The sequence below is a fragment of the Orcinus orca genome, chromosome 16 (genome assembly GCF_937001465.1).
Source record: "Orcinus orca chromosome 16, mOrcOrc1.1, whole genome shotgun sequence".
Lineage (NCBI taxonomy): Eukaryota > Metazoa > Chordata > Mammalia > Artiodactyla > Delphinidae > Orcinus > Orcinus orca.
This window is the reverse complement of record NC_064574.1, coordinates 86,903,021-86,925,596: the sequence shown is the minus strand read 5'-3', so window position 1 is coordinate 86,925,596 and position 22,576 is coordinate 86,903,021. Positions and strand designations below refer to the sequence as shown.

Genomic DNA, 22,576 nt, shown 5'->3' with positions numbered 1-22,576 from the left:
AATTTTGTTAATCTTTTCAGATAACTGAATTTTGATTTTCACTGATTTTTTTCTGTTTTTTCATCAGTGATAGATCTTTTCTTTCCTTGTGCCAATTGTTTTCAGATTCCACATATATGCGTTAATATACGGTATTTGTTTTTCTCTTTCATGAGTCTAGTTCTAATTTGTATTATTTCCTTTATTCTACTTGCTTTGGCTTTTTCTAGTTTCTTAAGGTAGATGTTTAGGTTTTGAGATTTTTATTCTTTTCTGATGTGCACTGAAAGCTGTACATTTCGGTCTAAGCCCCGCTTTGACTGCAGCTCATAGATTTTGATATGTTCTGTTTTATTTTCATTTAATTAAAGACATTTTCTAATTTCCTTTGTGATTTCTTTGACTCCTGGGCTATTTAAAACTCTGTTGTTTACTTTCCAGATATTTGGGATTTCTCAGATTTATTTCTTCTGTTGATTTTTATTTCAATTCCACTGTGGTTGGAGAGTATACTTTCTGTGGTTTCATTTGTTTAAAATTTATGGAGGTTTGTCTTGTAGCCTAGAATGTGGTCTTTCCTGAAGAATGTACCTTGTGTGTTTGAAAAGAATGTGTATCTTTGCTGGGTAGGATTTCTACCAACGTCAGTTAGGTTAAGTGGGTGATGGTGTAGTTCAAGTCGTGTGCATCTTTGCTGGTTTTTTCTGTCTAGTTCTCTCAGTTATTGAAAGTGGAGTATTGACATCTCCAGCTATCATTGGTGAATTGTCTGTTTCAATTCTTTCAATTTTCTTAGTTTTTGCTTACTGTATTTCAGAGCTCTTTTGTTACAGGCATATTCATTTATAATTGGCATCTCTTTCGAGGTATTGACCTGTTTATAATTATGAAATATCCCTCTTTGCCTTTGGTACATTTCTTAAAGTCTCTTTTGCCTGAAGTTAACTTACCCATTCTGGCTCTGATATGGTTACTGTTTGCATGCATTTTTCCATCCTTTTACTTTCAGCATAGCTGTCCATTTGGAACTAAAGTGTATCACTTTTGGACAACATATATGTGGAGGTTCTTTTATTCCAGCCTGACAACCTCTGCCTTTTGATTGGAACATTTACTTCATTCACTTATAACGCAATTTTTGATTTGATGTGGTTGCTATTTTCTGAGTTGTTTTCTACGTGTGCCGTCTTTTTTCCCCTCTGTTTCTTCTGTGCTGTTAAGTAGATACTTTCAGTGTACTATTTTTTTTTTTTTTTTGCGGTACGCTGGCCTCTCACTGTTGTGGCCTCTCCCGTTGCGTAGCACAGGCTCCGGACGCGCAGGCTCAGCGGCCATGGCTCACGGGCCCAGCCGCTCCGTGGCATGTGGGATCTTCCCGGACCGGGGCACGAACCCACGTCCCCTGCATCAGCAGGCGGACTCTCAACCACTGTGCCACCAGGGAAGCCCCCAGTGTACTATTTTAAGTCCTCTGTTAATTTTTTAAACTTTTATTTCTTTGCATTGTTTTCTTAGTGGTTGCTCTGGGGATTACAATATGCATCTTAATTTAATACAGATGATTTCAGATTAGCACTGACTTAATTATGGTAAAATATGGAGACTTTATTCCAGTATAGCTCCATTTTCCTCCTCCCTCCTTTGTGCTGTTATTGTCATGTGTAGTACACCAATATATGCTACCTAATTATAACAGCTATACAGTGTTATCATTATTGCTTTATATAATCTTATGTTCTTAAAAGAAGCTAAGGGAAGGAAAGAGAAAATAATACATTTACAGAGTCCTTTATATTCATCCACGCATTTATCATTTCTGGTGCCCTTCATTTCTTTCTGTGGATTTAAATTACCACTGGACATGACCTCTTTCAGCCTGAAGGACTTCCTTTAGTACTTCTTGTAAATCAGGTCTGCTAGCACCAGATTCTCTCCGTCTTTGTTTGTCTTTGAATGTCCTTAGTTTCCCTTCATTTCTGAAGGATAGTTTCATGGGATCTGGCATGCTTGACATTTCTTCTTTCAGCACTTTGAATATGCCGTCCCACTGCCTTCTCACCTCCATAGTTCTGGATGAGAAATCAGCCATTGATCATATTGTCTTTATCCTGCATGTGATGGACCACTTTTGTCTTTCTATTTTCTCAGTCTCTCGACAGTTTGATTATGATGTGTTCAGGTGGGTTTTTTGTTTTTATCTTGCTTGCGGTTTGTTGATCTTGCATATTTTAGATGAATGTTTTTCATCAAATTTGGGGACTTTTTAGCTTTTATTTCTTGAAGTATTTTCTTACCACTTTCTTTCCTCTTCTCCTGGGACTTCCATCACATACATATTGGTGTCCTTGATGCTGTCGCACAGATATCTGAGGCTCCCTTTATTTTCCTTCCCTGTTTTTTCTCTCTGTTCTTTAGATTGGATACTTCCTTCTGCTCTATCTTTGGGATCGCTCATTCTTTCTTCTGCCATCTCAGATTGACTGTTGAGCCCGTCATGAGTTTTTCACTTCAGTTATTACACTTTTGAATTCCAGAACTTTGTTAAATAATCCTTCTCTCTTCATTGAGGTTCTCTGTTTTTGAGTCATTGTCATCATACTTTCCTTTGATCTGTAAACATGATTTGTCTTTTGTGTTTTTTAAAAACAGGTTTATGATCACTGCTTTGAAGCCCTTGCTATACGCGGCATCTTGTGACATTCAGTGACAGTTTTTACTGACTGCTTTTTATTTTGAGTATGAGTTCCCTTCTTCTCCTCCTTTGCATATCTGGTAATTTTGTGTTGACAGTGGGCAGTTGAGACAACATATGTAGCACCTCTGGATTCTGAATTTATTTTTTCCCCCTGACAGTCATTATTGTTGCTGTTTTTTGCTTATTGAGTAACTCGCCTGGACTAACAGTTTGAAAGCCATTGTCCCCCGGTGTGTGATGACCGATGTCTCTGCTTAGTCTGCCTTTTTAAAAAAATTCCTGCTTTTATTTTGAATTTTGGCTTCCTGTGGGTCACGTCCGTGTCGGCTTCGCTTAGTGGTCAGGCAGTTACCGGTCAGAGGTTGTGTCAGGCTTTCGCTGTCTGCCGGTGGATCTGCGTGTGGGTTTAGGAGCACATTCAAGGACCAGGTGGTTTTCGAGTCTGCTCTGGCTTTTACTCTCTGTCAGACTCTTGCATCTCCCCTGCATACGTGCACAGGCTCTCGGCGGGCCAGGGATGTGTGAATTTCCTGGGCTCTGCCTGCGTTCCCTGTCGCATGCTACCCATCAGCCGGGTGTTTGTGGAGAGCTTATCCGGCACCTCTGCGACTGTCACATTTCATGTCTTTCTCTGTCAAGTTTCCCGTTAGTCCATTGGTCTGTTGCTGCCCCGGCCAGGATCACCGTCTCAGCCCTGCAGCATCGCTCGCTCTTCCTCGTTCACTCAGCCCTGAGATTGCTGCTCATTATTGACATCACTGCTGCTGAGCGTGAGTTCGGTGCCCACTGCTTTCCATCAAATCAGCCTCTGGCAGCGAAGCTTCTAGTTTTCACAGCCTGCCCTGTGCTGTCCTGTTAGGAAGATGTGTCAGCCGAGCTGGGAGTGGGGAGATGGAAGCCGTTCCAGGTGAGAATGTCACAGATTCTCCCTGCCTTACTCAAAGTTCCATACTTTTTCTTGGATAAATGTCTTTGGGTCAATTTCTAAGATATTGAAATGGTTATTTTTATCACGTTGACTATTTTTATAGTTTTGGAGAAAGGCTTTGGCAACCCTCTTCCTCCAGCATGCTGGAAGTCCCATCTCACAGCGCCGTCTTCTGAAAACAAAACTTCAAAAAACAGGCAGCTCCACGAATGATCACAAAGTGGAATTCATCGAAGAACCAGCTAGTTCAAGAAATAAGGCATTACGTGCGTCCCGGGACGTCTTCGTGTTCCCATATGATTGTTACCCCTCTTTTCTCCCTAAACGGAAAGACCTTTCTGATTTTTAATCCTATAGTTTTTCCTGTTCTTATGCTTTGTATGAATGGAAGCACGCGATATGCATTCTTCTGAGGCCAGCTTCTTGCTCAACACGGTTTTTGTGAGCTCCGTCCGTGTCGGTGGTGTACGTGTAGTTTATGTTTTTAGACGGTGTCCCTTTTGTCTTTGCTGTTGATGCACATTTGGGTTGTTTCCAGGCTACAGCAGTTGTGGCTAGAGCTGCTACGAACACTCCTGCACGTGCCTGTTGGTGGGCATGTGCGCTCATTTCTGCTGGACAGATACGTAGCAGTGGGGCTATAGGTGGTACCTGTGTTCAATTTGAGTAGATATTGCCAAACACTTTTCAAAATGGTTGTACGAATTTATACTCCCATGAGTCCGCCCCACCTGTCAGCACGCGTTCTGTGCTGGGTTTTCCGCATCCTTGTCAACACTTGATATTGTCCGTCCTTTTCATTTTAGTCCTCCTGGTGAACACCTTTTCATAAGTTTAGTGACCATTTGGATATTCTCTTTGGTGAAATAATCTGTTCAAAACCTTTACCCATTTTTTCTATTGAGATTTCTGCCTTTATCTTATATATCTGTAAGAATTCCTTTTTTTTTTTTTTTTTTTTTTGCTGTACGCGGGCCTCTCACTGTTGTGGCCTCTCCCGTTGCGGAGCACAGGCTCCGGACGCACAGGCTCAGCGGCCATGGCTCACGGGCCCAGCCACTCTGCGGCATGTGGGATCTTCCCGGACCGGGGCACGAACCCATGTCCCCTGCATCGGCAGGCAGACTCTCAACCACTGCGCCACCAGGGAAGCCCTGTAAGAATTCTTTACATAGTTATAAACTCTTCCAATCTTGATTATATAGGTTGCAAGTGTCTCCTCCCACTCTACTGCTTGACATTTCCCTCTTCCATTCATGTCTTTTAATGAGAAGTTCTTCATTTTAATGCAGTCCAAGTTATCCTTCTGAGTTAGTGCTTTTTGTTAGCTCATCACAAAATCTTTTCTCACCTCAAATTTTTGAAGAGCCTCCTCCATGTCGTCTTTTAGAATCTTTATTGTTTTACATTTGACGTTGACTTTCAGTCCACTTGGAATTAATTTTTTATCTGTGGTGTGAGGTAGGGATTCATCTTCATTTCTTCTCATATATATTAATCCAGTTGATCTTACACCTTTTATTAAAAATACCACCCATTTTCAGTGGCATTATTTCATTTATTTTAAATCAGAAATTTTATTTTGAGATCCATTGTAGAGTCCCGTGCAGTCATGAGAAATAATTTGGAGAGATCCTAGGTACCTTTTATCCATTTCTCCCCAGGGGTGCTATCTTGCAAAACTATATGACAACTAGGATATTGACAGTGATGCAGTCCAGATACAGGACATTTCCATCAATACCAAGATCCCTCATGTCACTCTTTGTAGCCACACTCAGCTTCCTCCCCCCACCCTCGTCCCTAATCCCTGGCAAAACTGATCTCCATTTCTGTAATTTTGTCTTTTCAAGTATACTGTATAAATGGAGTCGTACAGTAACTTGTGGGGATCACATCTGTTTTCACTCAGCAACACTTCCTGGAGGTTCATCCAGGTTGTGTTTATCAGAAGCCCATTCTTTTTGGTAACCGAGTAGTGACATCGTTTTTTAACCTGGTCTCTCTGCATGGCTCGCTGGATGTGTTCATTATGCATGTGAATGTGCTTGCCTGCATCTAAGCACAAGTTCAGGGCTGTACAGGATCTTGGTCTCTGCTCCATTCATATAACGGGTCTGAGGTCTGACAGTACAGATGGACAGCGAAGGAACCAAAGGATGAGGGGACACACGGGGAAGAAGACGCGGGCACGGGCTGCTGAGGAATCGTGCCTATGTCTCTGGGTGTTTGGTGTAATTTTGGGGTTTCAGATTGTCCTTGTTGCCTGAGATCTGCAGAGGGCTCGTCTGGGCAGGCCGAGTCCACCTTAGCTGGTGGCTGGAACCTGGTGCACCACAGACCCTTGGGAAGCTGTGGAATTGGTGGCAAGGGCAAAATGTGTCCTGTCCCTTTATTTTTCATTGTTCTGTTGCATTCCCTAACCACGTTGTCCATTTACAGCCAGTTTCCCTGGTGTGGCCCAATGTGAAGCCTCTGCAATCATGTGTCTGTTGCAGGTCGGGGGGTTGACCAGGTTCACGTAGTCCTGAAGTAGGGCCCGTGGTGGGGGCTTCTCTGGTCCCTTAGCTTTCCGTTATCTGCAGGAGCCCTCCAGTGGGGCTGGGAGCCCTTCCTCAAGCCGGCAGCGATCACAGCCAATGCCAGTGACAGAATGGGTACTCCTTGAGCTGTTTGAGTACCCAGCAACCTGGAAAGGGCCCTGGGTCAGGATGTGGGGACCTGGGCTCCAGCCCTGGCCCCGGACTGCTTGATACATTCTTCATAATTAAATGGATGGGTAGATGGGTGAGGTGGTGGGTGTGTAGATGGATATAGATGGGTGACGGATGAATAAAGTGGATGGACGATGAAACGGATGGATGGATGGAAGGGCGGATAGATGTGTTAGGGACAGAGGGATGGATTGATAGAGGGATGATAGATGAATACAGGTAAATGGATGGCTGAAAGGTGGATGAATGGCGGATGGGTTAGGTGATGGATGAGGTGCTGATGGTAGATGAATGGATGGTAGATAGATATACCTACAGGACTGCAAAAAGACAGTGTCAGTATGGACAGAGGCTTGGAAGAAATGGGAGTGAAGAAGACCCCTGGCTCCAAGACAGATGGTACCAGATGGCAGTGGAGACCCTGAGGCCCAGGAAGTGTCTGGGGCAGCAGGCTCATGGAGGCAGGCAGTAGCAGAACTGAGACTGAGTCCGCATTCAGGCCTCTTTCCAGCACGTCCCCCCCAACCCACAGAGGCAGGGTCGCCTTGAGGGGTCAGGCCGCCTCACACGGAAGCCGACAGAGGTCAGTTGGAGGCCTCCCAGGCCAACGCAGTGGACCCGGGGGTCTGGGGTCTCCATCTGTGGTTGCCGCTCACTGCTTTGCAGCCTCGGGTGAGTTCCTCCTGGCAGCACACCTGCTGGGTGCCCGGCCCTGTGCTGGACCCCATGGGACCCAGAGTTGGGTAAGACCCCGTGGTCGCTGATGTTAGGGGATTCGCAGCCCCTCCCTCGGTTTCTGCTCCGTGAAGTGGGGCGGAATCTGAAGGCTGCACTGGGGTGAGGTTCCTGCTGCCGTCTTGTCCTCCCCGACTCGGTGCCCCACAGGTTGGCTGCGGGGGTCGGTTTTCTGCGGACACCTGCTGGGCAGCGAGAGCTGGGGGTGGCGTGGTGTCCACGTGGGCCACCACGTGGTGGCCAGGGAGCCTGGGAAATGTTTAACTTTGAGAAATGGACCTTCACAGCTCAGGAGGCGTTAGCCGCGCGGCCTGGCGCCTCAGGTGACTTGGGAAGAGGAGGGCGCCGTGGCGTGAAATCACCGGGGTATTTAAAGACCAGCTTGGCCGCCCAGCGCAGCAGCGCCGGGCTGCCCGCGCATCCAGCAGGGTAGCGCCCGCGCCGCGTGCAGCGATCTGATCCCCCGCCAGACCCTCCCGGTGGCCGCCATGCCCTGGCTCCGTGACGTGGACAAGCCACTTGTGACCCTGGGCCTGGTCCCCCTGCCTGCGCCGTGCCTGGTGTGCCGAGTGGAAGGCATGGTGGTGGGGAGGCTGGTTATGCACTGCCGTGAGGTGTGGGGAGAGGCTGCTGGCGCCCATCCCCCGCCCCCCGTGCTGCAGCCACACCCCAACCCGCCGAGCTGGTCGCTGGGGCCCGGACAGCTCCGTCCAGCCTCCTGGCTGAGTCCGGGCACTCAGAGGACCCCAGTGGCTCTAGGGCCGGGCCGGGCTGCTCTGTTGACCCGGGCAGAGGCCTGCCGCCTCCCCACCCCGGCCTGGTGCGTGGGGCTGAGGCCACTCGGGCCATTCAGCATCCTGCCTGCTGGCGGTGCTTCTCTCTCCTCGTTCTGGCGAGGAGGGCGACGGGGAGCTGGCGGGGGCGGGGAGGGACCCGGGGCAGGTGGCGTGTCTGAGTGGAGCCGGGAAAGAGGCAGCCAGAAGTCGGCACTTGTCAGCAGAGGCTGCGCAAGGCTCTCGACGTGGAGAATTGCCTGTGCACCGTCGTATGTAAGAGACGCAGAGTCGGAAGCGTTCTGCACGAGTGTATGTCTGAGACGCAGAGTCTGAAGCCTTCTGCACCGTCGTATGTAAGAGACGCAGGGTCTGAAGCCTCTGCACCGTCGTATGTAAGAGACGCAGAGTCTGAAGCCTCTGCGCCGTCGTATGTAAGAGACGCAGAGTCTGAAGCCTCTGCGCCGTCGTATGTAAGAGACGCAGGGTCTGAAGCCTTCTGCACCGTTGTCTGTATGAGACGCAGAGTCTGAAGCAGGAGGCACTTGGGCTGGTAACCTGCTCGCCCACTGAGGCCGGGGCTGCGGCTGCCTCTGGGCTGGGGGCGCAGGGCTGGACCAGGCAAGTCTGTGGATTCTTGAGGCCCTCCTGGGGACCTCCCCGCACAACCCTCGGGAACTTTCCGAGGGCTCAGTGACCTTGGGCAAGCTACCTCCTTTCTCTGAGCCTCTGTTTCTTTAATTGGAAGTTGGGGGAGGCTTCCTGAATCCCTACCTTGCAGAGTTGAGGAATGAAAGGAGAGAAAGTAAAAGAAGGCGTCAGCTGCCTCCTGACAATGTGCTCCACGCCGCGTAGGGAACAGCGGTCAAGGTCCAAGTGAGGCCTGGCTGGGACACACGCATCCCTGCACGAGCGTGTGCCGTGCACAGCTTGTATCTACCCCGAGTAAGGGGCCACTTCTGGTGTGGAACACACAGCTGTGTGTGGACACGGTGCGGGCACACCTGCAGACCTGTGTGCACGGCTTGTGCGGACACCTCGGCGGTGCCCACGGCCCTGCGTGAACACGCTCACCCCACCAGCTCGTCCCCATGGCAACCCCAGGCGCAGAGCAGGTGTCTGGGAGACCTGAATTGGTGCTGACAGGTGGGCTACATGTGGTGGGCTCCCCGGGGGCGGCCGGACCAATCAGGGTCCCGGGGTGAGGGCTCCGGGGGGATGGGGAAGTGCTATCCTCTCCCCAGCAAACGCTGCCACCCGCTGCGAGCCGGATTAGATGGGAAGCTTCCGGAAGCCCCCATCTGGCTGTGATTCACGCAAGATGTGCCGGGGCATTTACAGCTGAACGGCCCCCCAGGGCCCCCCCCCCCCGCCAGACGCAGCAGGGAGCCCTGGGTTTGTGGTCTGGCTCCCACCTTCTGGAGAGGGAAACTGAGGCTGGAGACAGCTTCAGCCGTGGCCGCTCCCACTCCCCGGCCAGCCCAGGCAGGTGTGGGTCCTGCCAGCCTCCGTCTAGAAGGCACGGGACTCAGCCTCCACCCACCTCCCGCTCCCAGACTCGGAAAGCAGCCCTCGCCTTAAACCCGAGCTCGGCCTCTGCCCAAGTGGCTTCCCTGCCTCCTTTGCCATCTGGCTAATTATCCGGGACCTTTGCTGCAAGACCAGGCGGGCCCAGCCCAGCTCCTCCCCTTCTGCCCGCCCTGAAATCATCGGCTCAGCTGGCAGCGTTCCCATGGCAACAGCAGTGACGGCACAAAGGGCCCGGGAGGGTGGAGGGAGGGGTGGGTGAGGCCGGAGGAGGGGATTTCTGGCTTCTCAGTCATCCACAGGCATATGTGGTGAGGCTGGAAATGGGGCCTAGGTGTCCCCCACTGCTTGGAGACAGTCAACCCCTCCCTCCAAGGGAGTGACCCTCCCCCTCCCCCGGCACCCAGACCCCCAGCTGCCCAGGTGCAGGTGGAGATTGTGGCAGAAGTCAGGGCATAAGACCCAAGGCTCAAGAGGCATCACGGTCACCACACCTGGCCAGCTGCACTTCGCCCGACTGGCTCTGAGAGCTGCCGGCCGCACACCTCGCTGGGGCCTGTTTGGGTCCCGTGAGACCACCGGGCAGCTGGCCCTGCAGGGTGGGGGCATGGGAACCGCACTTGAGTTTCTCGGTCTCGTTGGAACAAGCCTGCGGTTCACTGCAGAAGAAAACAGACGCTTCCTGTTAGAGGGAGGTGGGGATCCTGTGTCCTGACCCCGGCCGCCTGTCAGCTAAGGGGGCCGCCGCTGCCCACTGCGTGGCCACGGGCGTGGGCGCCTCCTGCACGGAGGGACGTCCAGAGCCCTTCACCTGACTTCCTGCCTCTGTGCCCCTCCCTCCGCGAGTGGCGTCATGGGTCAGTGTGGATGGGGCACGTCCCGCATCCGCGTCACAGCCACGCGGTCCTGCGCGCACTCGACGTGGGGGGAGGGATCGGCCCCTCGACCTGGAACCCGCCCCCCGCCAGGCCAGGGGGCGACGACTCTGCCTCCGATCATGACGTCCGCTCAGATGTTCCTGCTGCCCCGGGTGCTGGCAACCTTTGCTCCCTCCAGGCTCGGGGACCAGCCTCAGTCCAGAGTGACTGGGACCCCACCAACTCCGTTCAGCCCCCTCCCAACGCCAGCCTGCGTCCTGTCCCTTGGGCCGCACCCTCGGGTCAGGTGCCAGGTAGAGGCCGGAGCAAGCCTGGGTGGGGACCAGGCCTGGGCCACGTCCCACCTGGAGGCAGAGGAGGGGACACAGCCCCGCCCCGATCCCCACCCTTAAAACCTGCCTGGTTTTAGGCTTAATTGCTTCCCATTCATTTGTTCTCAACGTTCACTCAGCAAATCTTGTGGGGCCTACCCTGTGCCAGGCCTGGAGGTACGAAACCAAGTCCTTGCCCGTGTCAAGCGTGCATCTACTGAGCTCCTACTGTGTGCTCAGCCCTGTGCTGGTGTAGACGCCGGGCACAGAAGCAAAGGAGACAGACACGGTTCCTGCCCGTATGGCGTTGACAGTCAGTGGGAGTGACGTGGAGAAGCAGAGAGGTGAGAACAGTGCCAGAGGACAGGGTTCTGCAGACATGGCCTGGGGCGATCCGCTGGCTCCTTCATGCGGGCAGGCTGGGGAGGCTTCTTGGAGGAGGTGGCATCGAGCTCTTGCCCAGGCTGGGGTCCAAGGCCCACTGCCGTTTGCTTTGAGATCTTGGAGAAGCCCCTGCCCCCTCTGATCTGGGCTTCCCGGCAGTGGTGTGAGCGACCAGAGAAATGGGGTGGGGGAGAGTTTGCTGTAAGCCAGGGCAGGGGGAGAGGACAGGGTGATGGTCCTTCTGGGCACCGCAGAGAGGAGCCCCCACTCCTCTTGGCGGGAGAGGTGCTGCGTCGGGGCGGCAGGGAGGGTCTCCTGCCTATGTTTATACCCACGGATGCACAGATGGGCCTGAGGCCTCTGCCTGTCGAGGACAGCTGCCCCTTCTGCCCCCTCCTCCCCTGCTAGGGGGTGTCTGGGTGGTGGGGGAGTGCACAGGCGGGAGACCAATCCCTGGCCTCGCTGAGCCCCTGCTGCCCCGTCTGTGCGATGGAGCTGAGCCTCTGGGGTCCACCCGCCCATGCGAAGGCGGGCCGGGGTGGGAGTGTTTGGGTTCCGTCCCAGCTGCCCGCCCAGGGGCCCCGAGGCTGTTGTCTCATTTGTCAAAAGGGTTCTCAGCGGGAGCAGCACAGTTCACGCGGGCACGTTCATTTCCGGTCCTTTCAAGGATGTCCCCCTTCCCCCCACCCCCCGTTCTCCTGGGAACGTGTCTTTTTTTCGCCTTTTATCAGTGTTGCCGTTGCAAACGCGGCAAGGTGTTTGTCACCATTCAGCAGCTTCGCCTGAACAGATGGTTGCCGGGCGCCGGTCCCGCAGGGAGGCCGCCTGAGCCCGGGGCTGCCCGGCGCGGTGGGGAACGGGATCGTGGCAGGTTGCTCGCTGCTTCTCAGTGCTCACCTGTAGCCTGGCTGCGAAGCGGGGGCCACCTGCCAGGGCAGGCGTGAAGATGAGTGAGTAAGGCCTGGAACGGAGTCAGTGCCCCGTGGGCGGTCCCTGGGCCCTTGTCCTCGGTGCCAGAGTGGAGCTCAGCTGGCCGGACACTGGGGCTGGGGTCCTGGACCGCCATGAGGGAGGAACCAGAGTCACCGGACAGATGGCAGGAGGGTGCGGGGGATCCGGCCGACCTTCCGGCCCGTTTCCGAGGAGTGTTTACCGGTGTGCCCCGGACACTGCCACGGGCTCTTCTAGGGAGCTCACGTCTGTCTAGATGGATTTTTTTACCTTGCGCCTGGAGTGGAACAGCTCACCACATTTTTAGCCAAGTAGAGTCTGAGGGAACCTCAGCCTTCGTTTCAGGCAGACAAGCAAATTTCAAGCCTCATTTTCATATTTCTAATAAGCACTTATCAAATTTATGGCTTTTATGTACAGCTCGTCGGGCTGATGCCTCCCGAATATGCCGGCCTCCCCTTCGCTGCAATTTTCCTTACTGCGCCGCACCCTCCGAGGTCTCTCTGCCTTTGCCCAGCAAATTAGCACGTCAGCCTCCTGCTGAGGAATGACGGGGCTGCAGCTGCGAGAACATGGGGTGAGGGTCCTGGTCACACTAGCTAGCGTCAGCCCTGAGTTTTCCCACAACGCGGAAAACGTGAGGCCATTCTGGATTACAAAATGCTCATTAGCACAGGCACTTTTTTTTTTTTTTTGCCTAGCATTTAAATATGTGCAATAATGTATTATTTCCCAATTATTTTTTATTTTCAAAAGATATCTATTGGGCTTCCCTGGTGGCGCAGTGGTTGGGAGTCCGCCTGCCGATGCAGGGGACACGGATTCGTGCCCCGGTCCGGGAAGATCCCACATGCCGCGGAGCAACTAAGCCCGTGAGCCACGGCCGCTGAGCCTGCACATCCGGAGCTTGTGCTCTGCAATGGGAGAGGCAGCAACAGTGAGAGGCCCGCGTACCGCAAAAAAAAAAAAAAAGATATCTATCTTTTCACAAAAGCAAATTAGGAAAATGCTCAAAGGAGAAATGAACCGTGGTTCCACCGTCCAGAGATGAGCAGGTCAGCGCTCTGGAGAATGGCTTTCTGGTCTTTTCTTCTGAGGTTGAGGGTTTGCTACAGCGTGTTGGTATCAATCACCCTTAAAAAACACTTGTGACAAGTCGAAATGTAACTTACCTGCAGAAAAGCTCACAGATCCCAAGCTACTATTGAGTGAATTTTTCATGACGTATACCTAGCACCTACGTCAAGAGGCAGAACTAACCAACCCCCCCGGAAGTCGCCTCCTGGCCTTTCGGGGTCCTGCCCCGCCCAAGCGTGACCACGATTTTGGCTTCTAGCAGCATAGTTTAGTCTGTTTTTGTGCATTGTGTAAACAGACTCGTAGGTTGTATGCTCTGTCTAGCTTCTTTTACAGAACGTTTCACTTGTGAGATTCACATAACTGTGTTGTTGGATGTGATGGTTCCTTCATCTTCGTTGCTGTATAATATTCCCAGGTGTGGAGCCACCCCAATTCATCTGTCCCTTCTGACACTGACGGACATTGTTTCCGGTCTGGGCTGCTCTGAATACTGTTGCTAAGAACACCCTTGAACATGTGTTTTGCAGGTATATGTTCATATTTCTGTCGTCTTGGAATGAACTTGTTGTCTCTGGTCATTCACGGACCTTGAGCGCTTTCCAAGCTGCAGAATTTCATCAGCGTTATTAAAACGCTGGTGCAGTGTTCAGTGAGGGGGCGCAGTGTTCAGTGAGGGGGCGCAGTGTTCAGTGAGGGGGCGCAGTGTTCAGCGAGGGGGTGCAGTTTTCAGTGAGGGGGCGCAGTGTTCAGTGAGGGGGTGCAGTGTTCAGTGAGGGGGCGCTAACTGATTTACAGTCCTTCTCCTCGCATGGAACACTTAGGTGGTTTCCAGTTTTTTTTCTCTTCAATATTAAGTGGCAGTGGAAATCTTTGGCCATACATTTTTTTCCTCTTTGGGATTATTTCTTTATGATAGATAGGTTCTTGGGAGGAGGACAGCTGGCCCCAGGGATGGACTTTCCTCCCACACCCCTCTGACTCTTTCATATTGTCAGATGTGATGAACAGTATGTACAGAAGAGTGCAAAAAACATGTATGAACAATGGAAAGAATGATCACTATGTGGACATCTGCACAACCACAGTCAAGGTTAAGAGAGTGTGAGACAACATCACCAGCCCTCGGGGGGCCCTTCCAAGAGCTTCTCCCTGATACAGCCCTCTCTTTTCATTCCCGAATGTAGCAATCAGCGTCCCCCAACAATGCATTCTGGGGTGGCCCGTTTTGTACTTTACTTAAAGATAATCATTTCATACCCAGTCTTTCTGACCCCGTTCTTTTGGTCAGCATCATTTGGGGGCTGTTTATCTGTTCATCAAGGGTGGATTTTCATTGCTGGAGAGTATCCCATTCTAGGACTGGATCAGACTCGTTTCCAGTTTGGGGCTGTGATGAACCTCTTTGTGTGTCTTTGGTTGTGTGAGTACCATAGTCCGAGGTTTACACCTGGGGAGGAACGGCTGAGCTCGGAATGTACAGCTTCACGTCATGCTGTTTCCCAAAGTGATGGTGAAACAGCCTCCAGAGCAGAGGATGAGGGTCCTCCTGCTTCGTCGCTTCCCCAACACGACTCATGAGACTTCTGAAGCTTTTCTGTCTTCATGAATAATGAAGTTGAGAATCTCTTATGGTTTGGTTTTTTGGAGGCTTATTGGATGTCCTCATTTATGAAATGCCTTTTCGAGACCTCTCTCCATTTTATTATTGAGATGTCTGTATTTTCCTCGTTAATTTGTAGGAGTTGTCCATAGATTCGGAATGGAATAGCATTTCCTCGGAATAGATAGAAGATGGCTGTCTTCTAACATTTGTGGCTTGTGTTTTTTTTCTTTTTATGTTATATTTTAAGAACAGGAATTCTTCATTTTCATGGAATAAAGTTTTATCAGTATATTCTTGTATGGGTGCATAGGAAGAACACCTTCCCTTCCTCCGGGTCATCAATGTATTTTTCTGTTATCTCCTTAAATATATAGTTCTTCTTTTCCCATTGAGGTCTGTAATCAACCTGGAATTGATTTTTTGTGTGGTGTGAGGTAGGGGTTTGATTTCTTTTTCCTCCCAGATAAATGTCTAATTTATTGACAACTCTTTCCTTTCCCCGTTGATTTCCTGTGTCTTCTTTCTCATATCAAGGGCTGCTTCCTAGTTCAGTGTCTGAGCTTTTTTCTGTTTTGATCCATGGGTTCATTTGTCTGATCTTGTATCACGAGCACACTATTTCAGTTTCTGTGGTTGTATAATAAATTATCTGATTGAGTAAACCCCCACCCTCAACCTTGTTCTTCTTATTTAGGGCCATTCTTGGCCCTTTGCTCTTCCATCTAAATTGTAGAATCAGCTTGTCAAGTTCCACAAAAAGAAAAAAATCTGCCAGGGTTTTGACTGTGATTGCATTGAATCTACGGATCAATTTGCAGTGCTGAATTTTAATAAATGTTCATTTGCTACTTACTACAGATGTAGAGCAATCCAGTTTACATTTGTATGTGGATTTTATATCCAGCACTCTAAGCTCTGTCATCCATCGCTGTATTTATACATTCTCTGGGATTTTTTTATGTAATGCCTATGAATAACTCGAGTTGTTTCCTCCTTTCTGAGTCATATCATTTTTATTTCTTTTTCTTGCCTTGTTGCAATGGTGGAGCCCACTAGTGCAGTTTTGAACGGAAGCGGTAGTAGCAGGCATCCATGTGCTGTCCTTGATCTTAAAGGGAAAGTTTTAGTTTCACCATTAAGCATCTTGTCTGCTGTAAGCTATGCACACTTAAAGAGCTTTTTTTTTTTTTTTTTGCGGTTCGCGGGCCTCTCACCGTTGTGGCCTCTCCCGCCGCAGAGCACAGGCTCCAGACGCGCAGGCTCAGCGGCCATGGCTCACGGGCCCAGCCGCTCCGCGGCATGTGGGATCTTCCCGGACCGGGGCACGAACCCGTGTCCCCTGCATCGGCAGGCGGACTCCCAACCACTGCGCCACCAGGGAAGCCCTTCAAGAGCTTTTTTATCTGTATTACCAAATGACTTTCCAAAAGAATTGTGCCAGTTTCACCATTACCTTAGCAGCACTAGCTATTATCTTTAGGTGTTTTCTTGTTTGTTTTGTTTTGTTTCTGTGGTAGTGGTTGTTTTTAGATCGTTGTTTATTTGATGAGCCTATATGGTGTCTCAATGTAATTTAAAAATTTTGCATTTCCCTAATTATGCAAGAGGTTGAACATTGTCTCATATATTTGTTAACCAACTGTGTTTCTTCCTTTGTGTCTGTTTCTCTACCCATTTTTTTATACATTGTTAGTGTTTCCCTAATCAATTTGAATTCTTTACATAACGAAGTTATCATTTCTCTGTCACATGTGCTATGAATAGTTTTCCCTGTATGTTGTGCATGTTTTAAAATGTTATTTTTTATGTTCTTTTCCCTTATTTTTATTTATTTTTTAAAATTATTTTATTTATTTATTTTTGGCCGTGTTGGGTCTTTGTTGCTGCGTGCAGGCTTTCTCTAGTTGCAGCGAGCGGGGGCTGCTCTTCGTTGCGGTGCGCGGGCTTCTCATTGCGGTGGCTTCTCTTGTTGCAGAGCACAGGCTCTAGGTGCGTGGGCTTCAGCAGTTGTGGCGCATGGGCTTAGTTGCTCCGCAGCATGTGGGATCTTCCCGGACCTGGGCTCGAACCCGTGTCCCCTACATTGGCAGACGGATTCTTAACCACTGCACCACTAGGGAAGTCCTCCTTTATTTTTATATGGTCAGATCTGTCTCTCTTTTCTTGTACAACTTACTCTGTTTCTCCAGAGCTTGGAAAGCCTTCTCCCTCCTCAGGACTGCTAAGTATTGAATTCTGTTTTCATCTAGCTTTTTTTCTATAGTGTAATATTTCATATTTAACTGTTTACTCCATCCGGAATTTGTGGGGCTGTGGGATGTGAAGCGAGGAGTTAATTCTGCAGTTTAAGGGGGGAAGCGGCCTCATTTGCACTTCCAAGCCTGGATTCCCTTCGTCTGGGCGGAGTGGGAAGAGATTAAAGGGAGGAGGGGAGGTGGCACTGTCTACAGCCGGCCTGGGAGCTGTAATTAACCCGTCCCTCGCTGCCTCTGCCTGACTAAGTCAAAAGCAAAGAGTTGTCAGGCCAGCTGAGGAGTATCCTGGGTGATCCTGGGCCAGTCTCTTCATGCATCTGGGACTCAGTTTCCTTGTCTGCAGAATGGTGGCACAAGTGACACCTGTCCTGTTGGTGCCGTCACTGGGAGCATGTCCTGCAGAAAGCAAGGGGTCAGGCAGACCCGGCACAGGTCCTGGCTCCTCTGTGGGATGTCACTTCTCTGAGCCTCAGTTTCTCTATCTGGAAACCAGGGATGATACGACTGCAGTTCCCACCTCGTGGGGCCAGGGAACACTGACTGCATGGCTGTCTCTCTGCTGTCATGATTGCTCTTCAGGGGAAGGGGCAGTGGCTCTGGGGTTGATTCTTGTGGTCTTTGGGAAGGGCCCTGGCCCAGCTGTGGGGGCAGAGAGGCGGGAGGGAAGAGCAGTGGGACGGCCTGTGGGACCACCTTCCTCCCAAGCCCTGATGGGTGGGGGGACGTGCCCCTTCCCCTCCTCAGCTCCCCAGACTGAGCTGCAGGGGCCAGGCATGCAGAGAGCATTGCCTTGCTTCCTGACCCAGACAGAAGGACCAGCATTGGCCCCGGGGACTCTGCCGGACACACACGCGTGTGCACGCGCGCACACACACGCGCACACGTATGCGGTGCTGGCTGGGAGGGTTCAGCTCTCCCGGTCTGTCTGAGCTGTTCCCACACCTGTCCCCTCTCGTGCCCCTTGTCCGCCCTGCAGGCCTGCCAGGGGCTGGGCTTCCTACAGTCTCCCGAGGTGCTGCCAGCTGCCAGGGCCCCCAGCCTCCCGTTCTCGCTCCCGGGCTTTTTGTCCCTTGGAAAGAGGCACAGGAGAGGCGGGGCAGGAACCGAGGGGCAGCAGGGCCCACTCTGCGCTGCGTAAACCCGAACCCTAACCCTAACCCACTCGCTCCCTCCATGTGTGGCCCCCAGCCTGGAACGACCCCCACCCCCCAGAAGGGCCCCGTCTGGAGCCTTGAGGTAGGGGCAGGAGGGGTCTGCCATTCTCTGTCCAGCCACCCTGGGCAGAGGACGGAGGCGGGGTCCAGGGGGATGGAGCCCTGCCGAGGTCCCCCGGGGGCAGGAGGGAGCTGAGAACCCGGCTCGGGGCACCCCGGGAAGGCACCACCCCCTGCAGCGGCTGGGGAGGGGCCTGGGCAGGCCGACTCAGCTCCCTTTCCCTCCGGCCCCGTTCCCCTTGGCCCACGATGCCCCCTGAGTTGGGGGCTCCCCCCACCGTGCCCCCTCCGTAGGGTCAGCGCCAGGATGGCAGCCCTCCCCAGCCCCCGGTGCACACCAGGAGCCCGGCAGGCGCCGTGGAGCGCAGGGGCCTGGGGGCGGCATCCCCACTGCTGAGGCCCATGGGGCTCCGGGGCAGGAGCGGGTGGTCGTTGGTGCTGGGGCTGAAGGAAGAGGGGGAGGGCCTGAGGGGCCACGTGTGGCGGGGCGTGAGGAGCCGCCCGGGGGCTGGACGAGGAGCCCGGCCGGCCTGAGGTTGGCAGGTCGGGGGGCTGGCTGCGCCCCTGCAGGGCCCTAAAGCGGCCAGCGGCACCCTGCGTCCCAGGTGAGGGGCCTGGCTCCTGACAGGTGGGACGGGCCCGGGGACAGGGCGGGCGCCTCCCGCCCCCCGGAGCCCCCTCGCCCCGGCCTCGTCGGGGGGATGTGGCGTGGAGAAGGGGGGGCACGGGTGCAGCTGCGGGGAGGCCGGGCTGCTGGCATCAGCAGGAGCCCCTCCCCCCCTCGCTAAACAATCATTGCGCAAAATATGCAAATGGTATAATTACTGTTATTTGTTTTGCTGATAGAAGTGTTTGAAATGCAAATGCCAAGTTGGGGCCTTTCCTTTGTCCCACCCCCTCACCCAGACTGACGTCCGCCGGGGATGAGTCGCTCCTCCTGGAAGCGGGGGACTTGGGCCCCTCCACCCCCCGTCCCCCCCACCAGCTGCTGCCTGTGCCGCCCGAGGGGCACCCAGACGCGGCAGGGGTCCTGGGCCGCCACCCGATTGTGCGCACCGTGCACCTTAGAAGGGGGGCCTCGGTCGCCCCATCCCCCGCCGTGTGACCTGGGGCCTGTCCCTTGGCCTCCAGGAGCCCCAGTTTTCCTGTCTCTGTGATGGGGCCACAGCCTCGGGGCCCGTGCTCTCTGCCCCCTTGACAACCCCATGGAGGGTTTGGGCCTCACTTTCCCACCTGCAGAAGCCCTGCACAGGTGTCTTCTCAATAGAAGGGAGACTCGGAGTCCCTGGGCGGTCTTTGGGGGCCGTGGTGAACCCCCAGCATCACGGTGTGTACACTTTGCTAGCGGGGGTCGTCACCTTTGACCCCTCCAAACCAGGTGGTCTCTGGGGCTTTCGGAGCCCTCAGGCCCGTGGGTTCAGACCAACCTGGGCAGTGGCCGGTGAGAGGTGGTCACCGTCATCCCAGTTCTTCGGAGGGGGAGCCGAGGCTTGTCGAGGACCCACCGGTCAGCGTGTCTCCATCACGTGCCCGGTTCCCACCTGGCCCCCCTCCCCCACCCCGTGCCTCCCGCTCGAGCCGCTCCACCCGAACCGCAGACCTCGTCCGATCTGCCGCACGGGGCAGCTCCCGGGCGAGGCTCGGATCTGTGACCGGCTTCACCTGAGCTCCTCCCACCACAGGTGCCGCGATTCCAGTAGCTATGGGCTGTTCAGGCCCATAGAGTTCCAGCAGCAGCGCAGGCGCCGTCGGAAATCTGTGCAATCAGCCTGACCCTGGAAGGGGCGCAGCCCTGGAGAGGCCTCCCGCTGGGCCCCAGGTCTGTGGGAGCTAGTGGGCCTGCAGAAGGGGTGACACCCGGGTGATGCTCTAGGCCGTTTGCGGAAAGACGAGGTATTATCAGAGGCAGGTGGGTGGGAGCCGGCCCTGGGCTCCTGTGGCCTCCCTGGTCGGCCTGCGCGGCGGCTGCAGGGCGAGATGCGGGGCTGGGTTAGAGCCAAGTGCGGTGAGCGTGTGTGCGCACACACGAGTGGTTTTGGGGTCTGCAAGCGATGCTGACGGAGAGTGAAAGCTCAGGTAGTGTGAGACCGCAGGACCCACGCGCAGACCAGGGACCGCGGATCTCCCCGTACGGTGGCCTGGCTTCTGCTCACACGCGTGGGAGCATGGGGGCCACTGGTCCGCCTCAGACAGCTTTGCTAGGTTGTCTGAGGGTAGCCGGAAACCCGGGCCCCGGCCCTGCCCGGTGCCGGCCGAGACGGCAGGGTGCCTGGGGTTCCCGAGCTGTTTCCTCGTCTGTAATGCGGGACTCTTTTCGAAGCTGGGCTGGGAATACAGTGGGCACTCGGTAAGCGTGCGTTCCTGCTTCTCCTCCGGGGCTTCGTGGGGCGAGGCAGCCCCTCTGCTGGCTCTGGGCAGCTGGGAGGCCGAGCTGGGGTTGTCAGGGTCACCGGGACCCAGGAGAGGAGAGCAGAGGGCACTCTGGGCGGGCAGCCAGGGTGGGCAAAGGCCTTGGGGGTGGGGGGTGGGAAGGGATGTGGCCCTCTGGGTCCCTGGGCTGCGGTCTCAGCCTGGAATCCTCCGGGGGGGCCAGGCTTCAGGGAGCTTCTGAGCCCGGCGTCCTCTCTATTTTTATTCCAATTACCTTTTCCAAGGCAGGTTCAGCCTCATTAGCATATTCAAATACATTATTATTTCAATTAGCTGTTAAGTAATTAACTCTAATTGATGAGCATTCCCCCCGCTTCCCCACATATTTTTTTGGTTATTTACATCCGCTTCTAACCAACAATTTTAGGTAATTATGCGCCACTCTCTCATCTATTTGCACTCACAGGACAGGCTCCCTCTCCCTTTCAGCTCCCACCCCCAGCCCAGGAGCCTGGGGGGCTTCCGAGTGGGGGGATGGGAGGCGCAGGCAGACTGCGTGGGGATCCGGCTCCTGCCCAGGCCCTTGAGGGTCACTGCCGGGCCTCCAGGGGCTGAAGGTGTGCCGGAGCGCCCCCATCCTACTCCCGGGATCCCCCTTGTCCCAAAGATGCCGCTTCCTCTGGGCTCCCCCTCGCCCCAAACCAGGTGGTGCTGCCCTCGAGTTGGCTGGAAACAAAGGCAGAGAGCGGTGGCATGGTGGCCGCGGGCTTTGTCCAAACGCGGCTCCTTACTGCATCTCCCCTGTGTGCCCCCGCAAGAGGACGGCCCCTCGCCCTCAGTTTCCCTACCTGCAAAGTGGGGATCGAGTGATTGAAGAGTGAGGGTGAAATGAGGCGCGTGGAAGGTCCTCGGCACTGAGGACGCTCAGCGCAGGTTGGGGCTGAGCCAGGATAGATGATCGGTCACACCTGGTGGGCAGGCGAGGGGGCTCGGGCTGTAAACTGAATTGCTGAGGTCACAAGCTCATTATGTCAGCCAGAGCCGGGCCGGGGGTCGAAGGCTTCTGTTCCTGGGGTCCCTGCCCGACACCGGGGCCACCGCAGGGTGGAATGGGCTGGAATCGCAGCAGTGACCACGGGCCCAGCCGGTCTGGACCGCGAAGTTCTGTTGATCTCTTGCCTCTGTGTCAGCTCCTCGCTTGCCCTCCGTTTTGTTACCCACACAGTGAGCACACACAGGGCAGAGACTCCCCCTGTGCTCGGGTAGATGGGATCTTCCGAAAGGCCCGTTCCCTTCTCAACTCCTCTCCCCTCTGTCTCCACACAGTGGAAGCTGCCTTGGTGACACCGTGTCCTGCACTTTGTCTGGACCCGTGCTCTCCCTCTGTGTCCTGAAACGAGGATGTGATGCCTACGACCCCCTTGGGGAGGAACACACCAGCCTGGTCTTCTCAGACAGGCCAGGTCATCGGCGGGCCCTGACCCGGAGGTAAGGGATGCCATTGCTCATTGGCTGTCCCGGCAAAGGGGGGCAGGGCCAGTTCATAAGGACCTGGGAGGCAGGTGTGCTGGGTCATGGGTGCGGCCTGGAAGGGGTGGGGGGAAATTCGGCCGTTCCTGCAGAAAACAGTCGGCCTTTAGGGTCTGGCCCCCGTTCAGAGGTGCTGCCCAGCCCACAGAGGAAACGGGCAAAGGCTGCAGGGGCTCCCTAAGACTCAGCAAGAGGGACGGGGGGTTTCAGGGGACCCGAGAATGGTCTGAGTAGGCAGTGGCCGTGCTCAGGCCTGTCCAGCATCCTCCCCTGATGAGTCAGGGGATGCTCTGTGGGGTAAAAGCGATTTCGTCTTCCACCACTTTATGGGAGAAGATGCGGCGTCACGTGTTGGAGCGTAAAGCCGTACCTGCAGCGCAGTATATGTTAATATTGACTCCGTGTATATTTGAAGACAGGCTTATATGGAAAAAATTATCTGAGATGCTGCATTGAATACCTAAGTGAATGATGGGGCTTGAAGCTGCCATCCCAGTGGCCAGGTGTTCAGTGACCAGCTGTGCTGTGTCTGCTGGAGTCTCACCTCCAGCTGGAAAGTCGCTGGACAAGCTGTTTTCCTTCAGTGCGTTCAGAAATCACAGATATGCCCTCTTCTGTCGACTGTATCTCGGGTTTCTCCAGGCCACAA

General features: G+C 53.8%; 2 protein-coding genes across 21 annotated transcripts in view; one reads left to right on the top strand and one right to left on the bottom strand.

The window, feature by feature from the left end:
- PSMG3 (proteasome assembly chaperone 3) overlaps positions 1–22,576 on the bottom strand; it is a 348,811-nt gene that overhangs the window by 81,560 nt on the left and 244,675 nt on the right. The window lies entirely within an intron of this gene.
- Positions 1–22,576, top strand: part of ELFN1 (extracellular leucine rich repeat and fibronectin type III domain containing 1) — a 133,107-nt gene that overhangs the window by 79,522 nt on the left and 31,009 nt on the right. For 18 of the 20 annotated variants that reach the window (XM_049699970.1, XM_049699968.1, XM_049699967.1 and 15 more), the window contains one exon: positions 21,724–21,885. The gene's annotated coding sequence lies outside the window, so the exon portion shown is untranslated. Of the gene's footprint in view, positions 1–8,868; positions 8,971–19,716; positions 19,847–21,723; positions 21,886–22,576 lie in introns of those variants that run through there. The other 2 variants (XM_049699973.1, XM_049699971.1) reach the window with 2 other exon arrangements.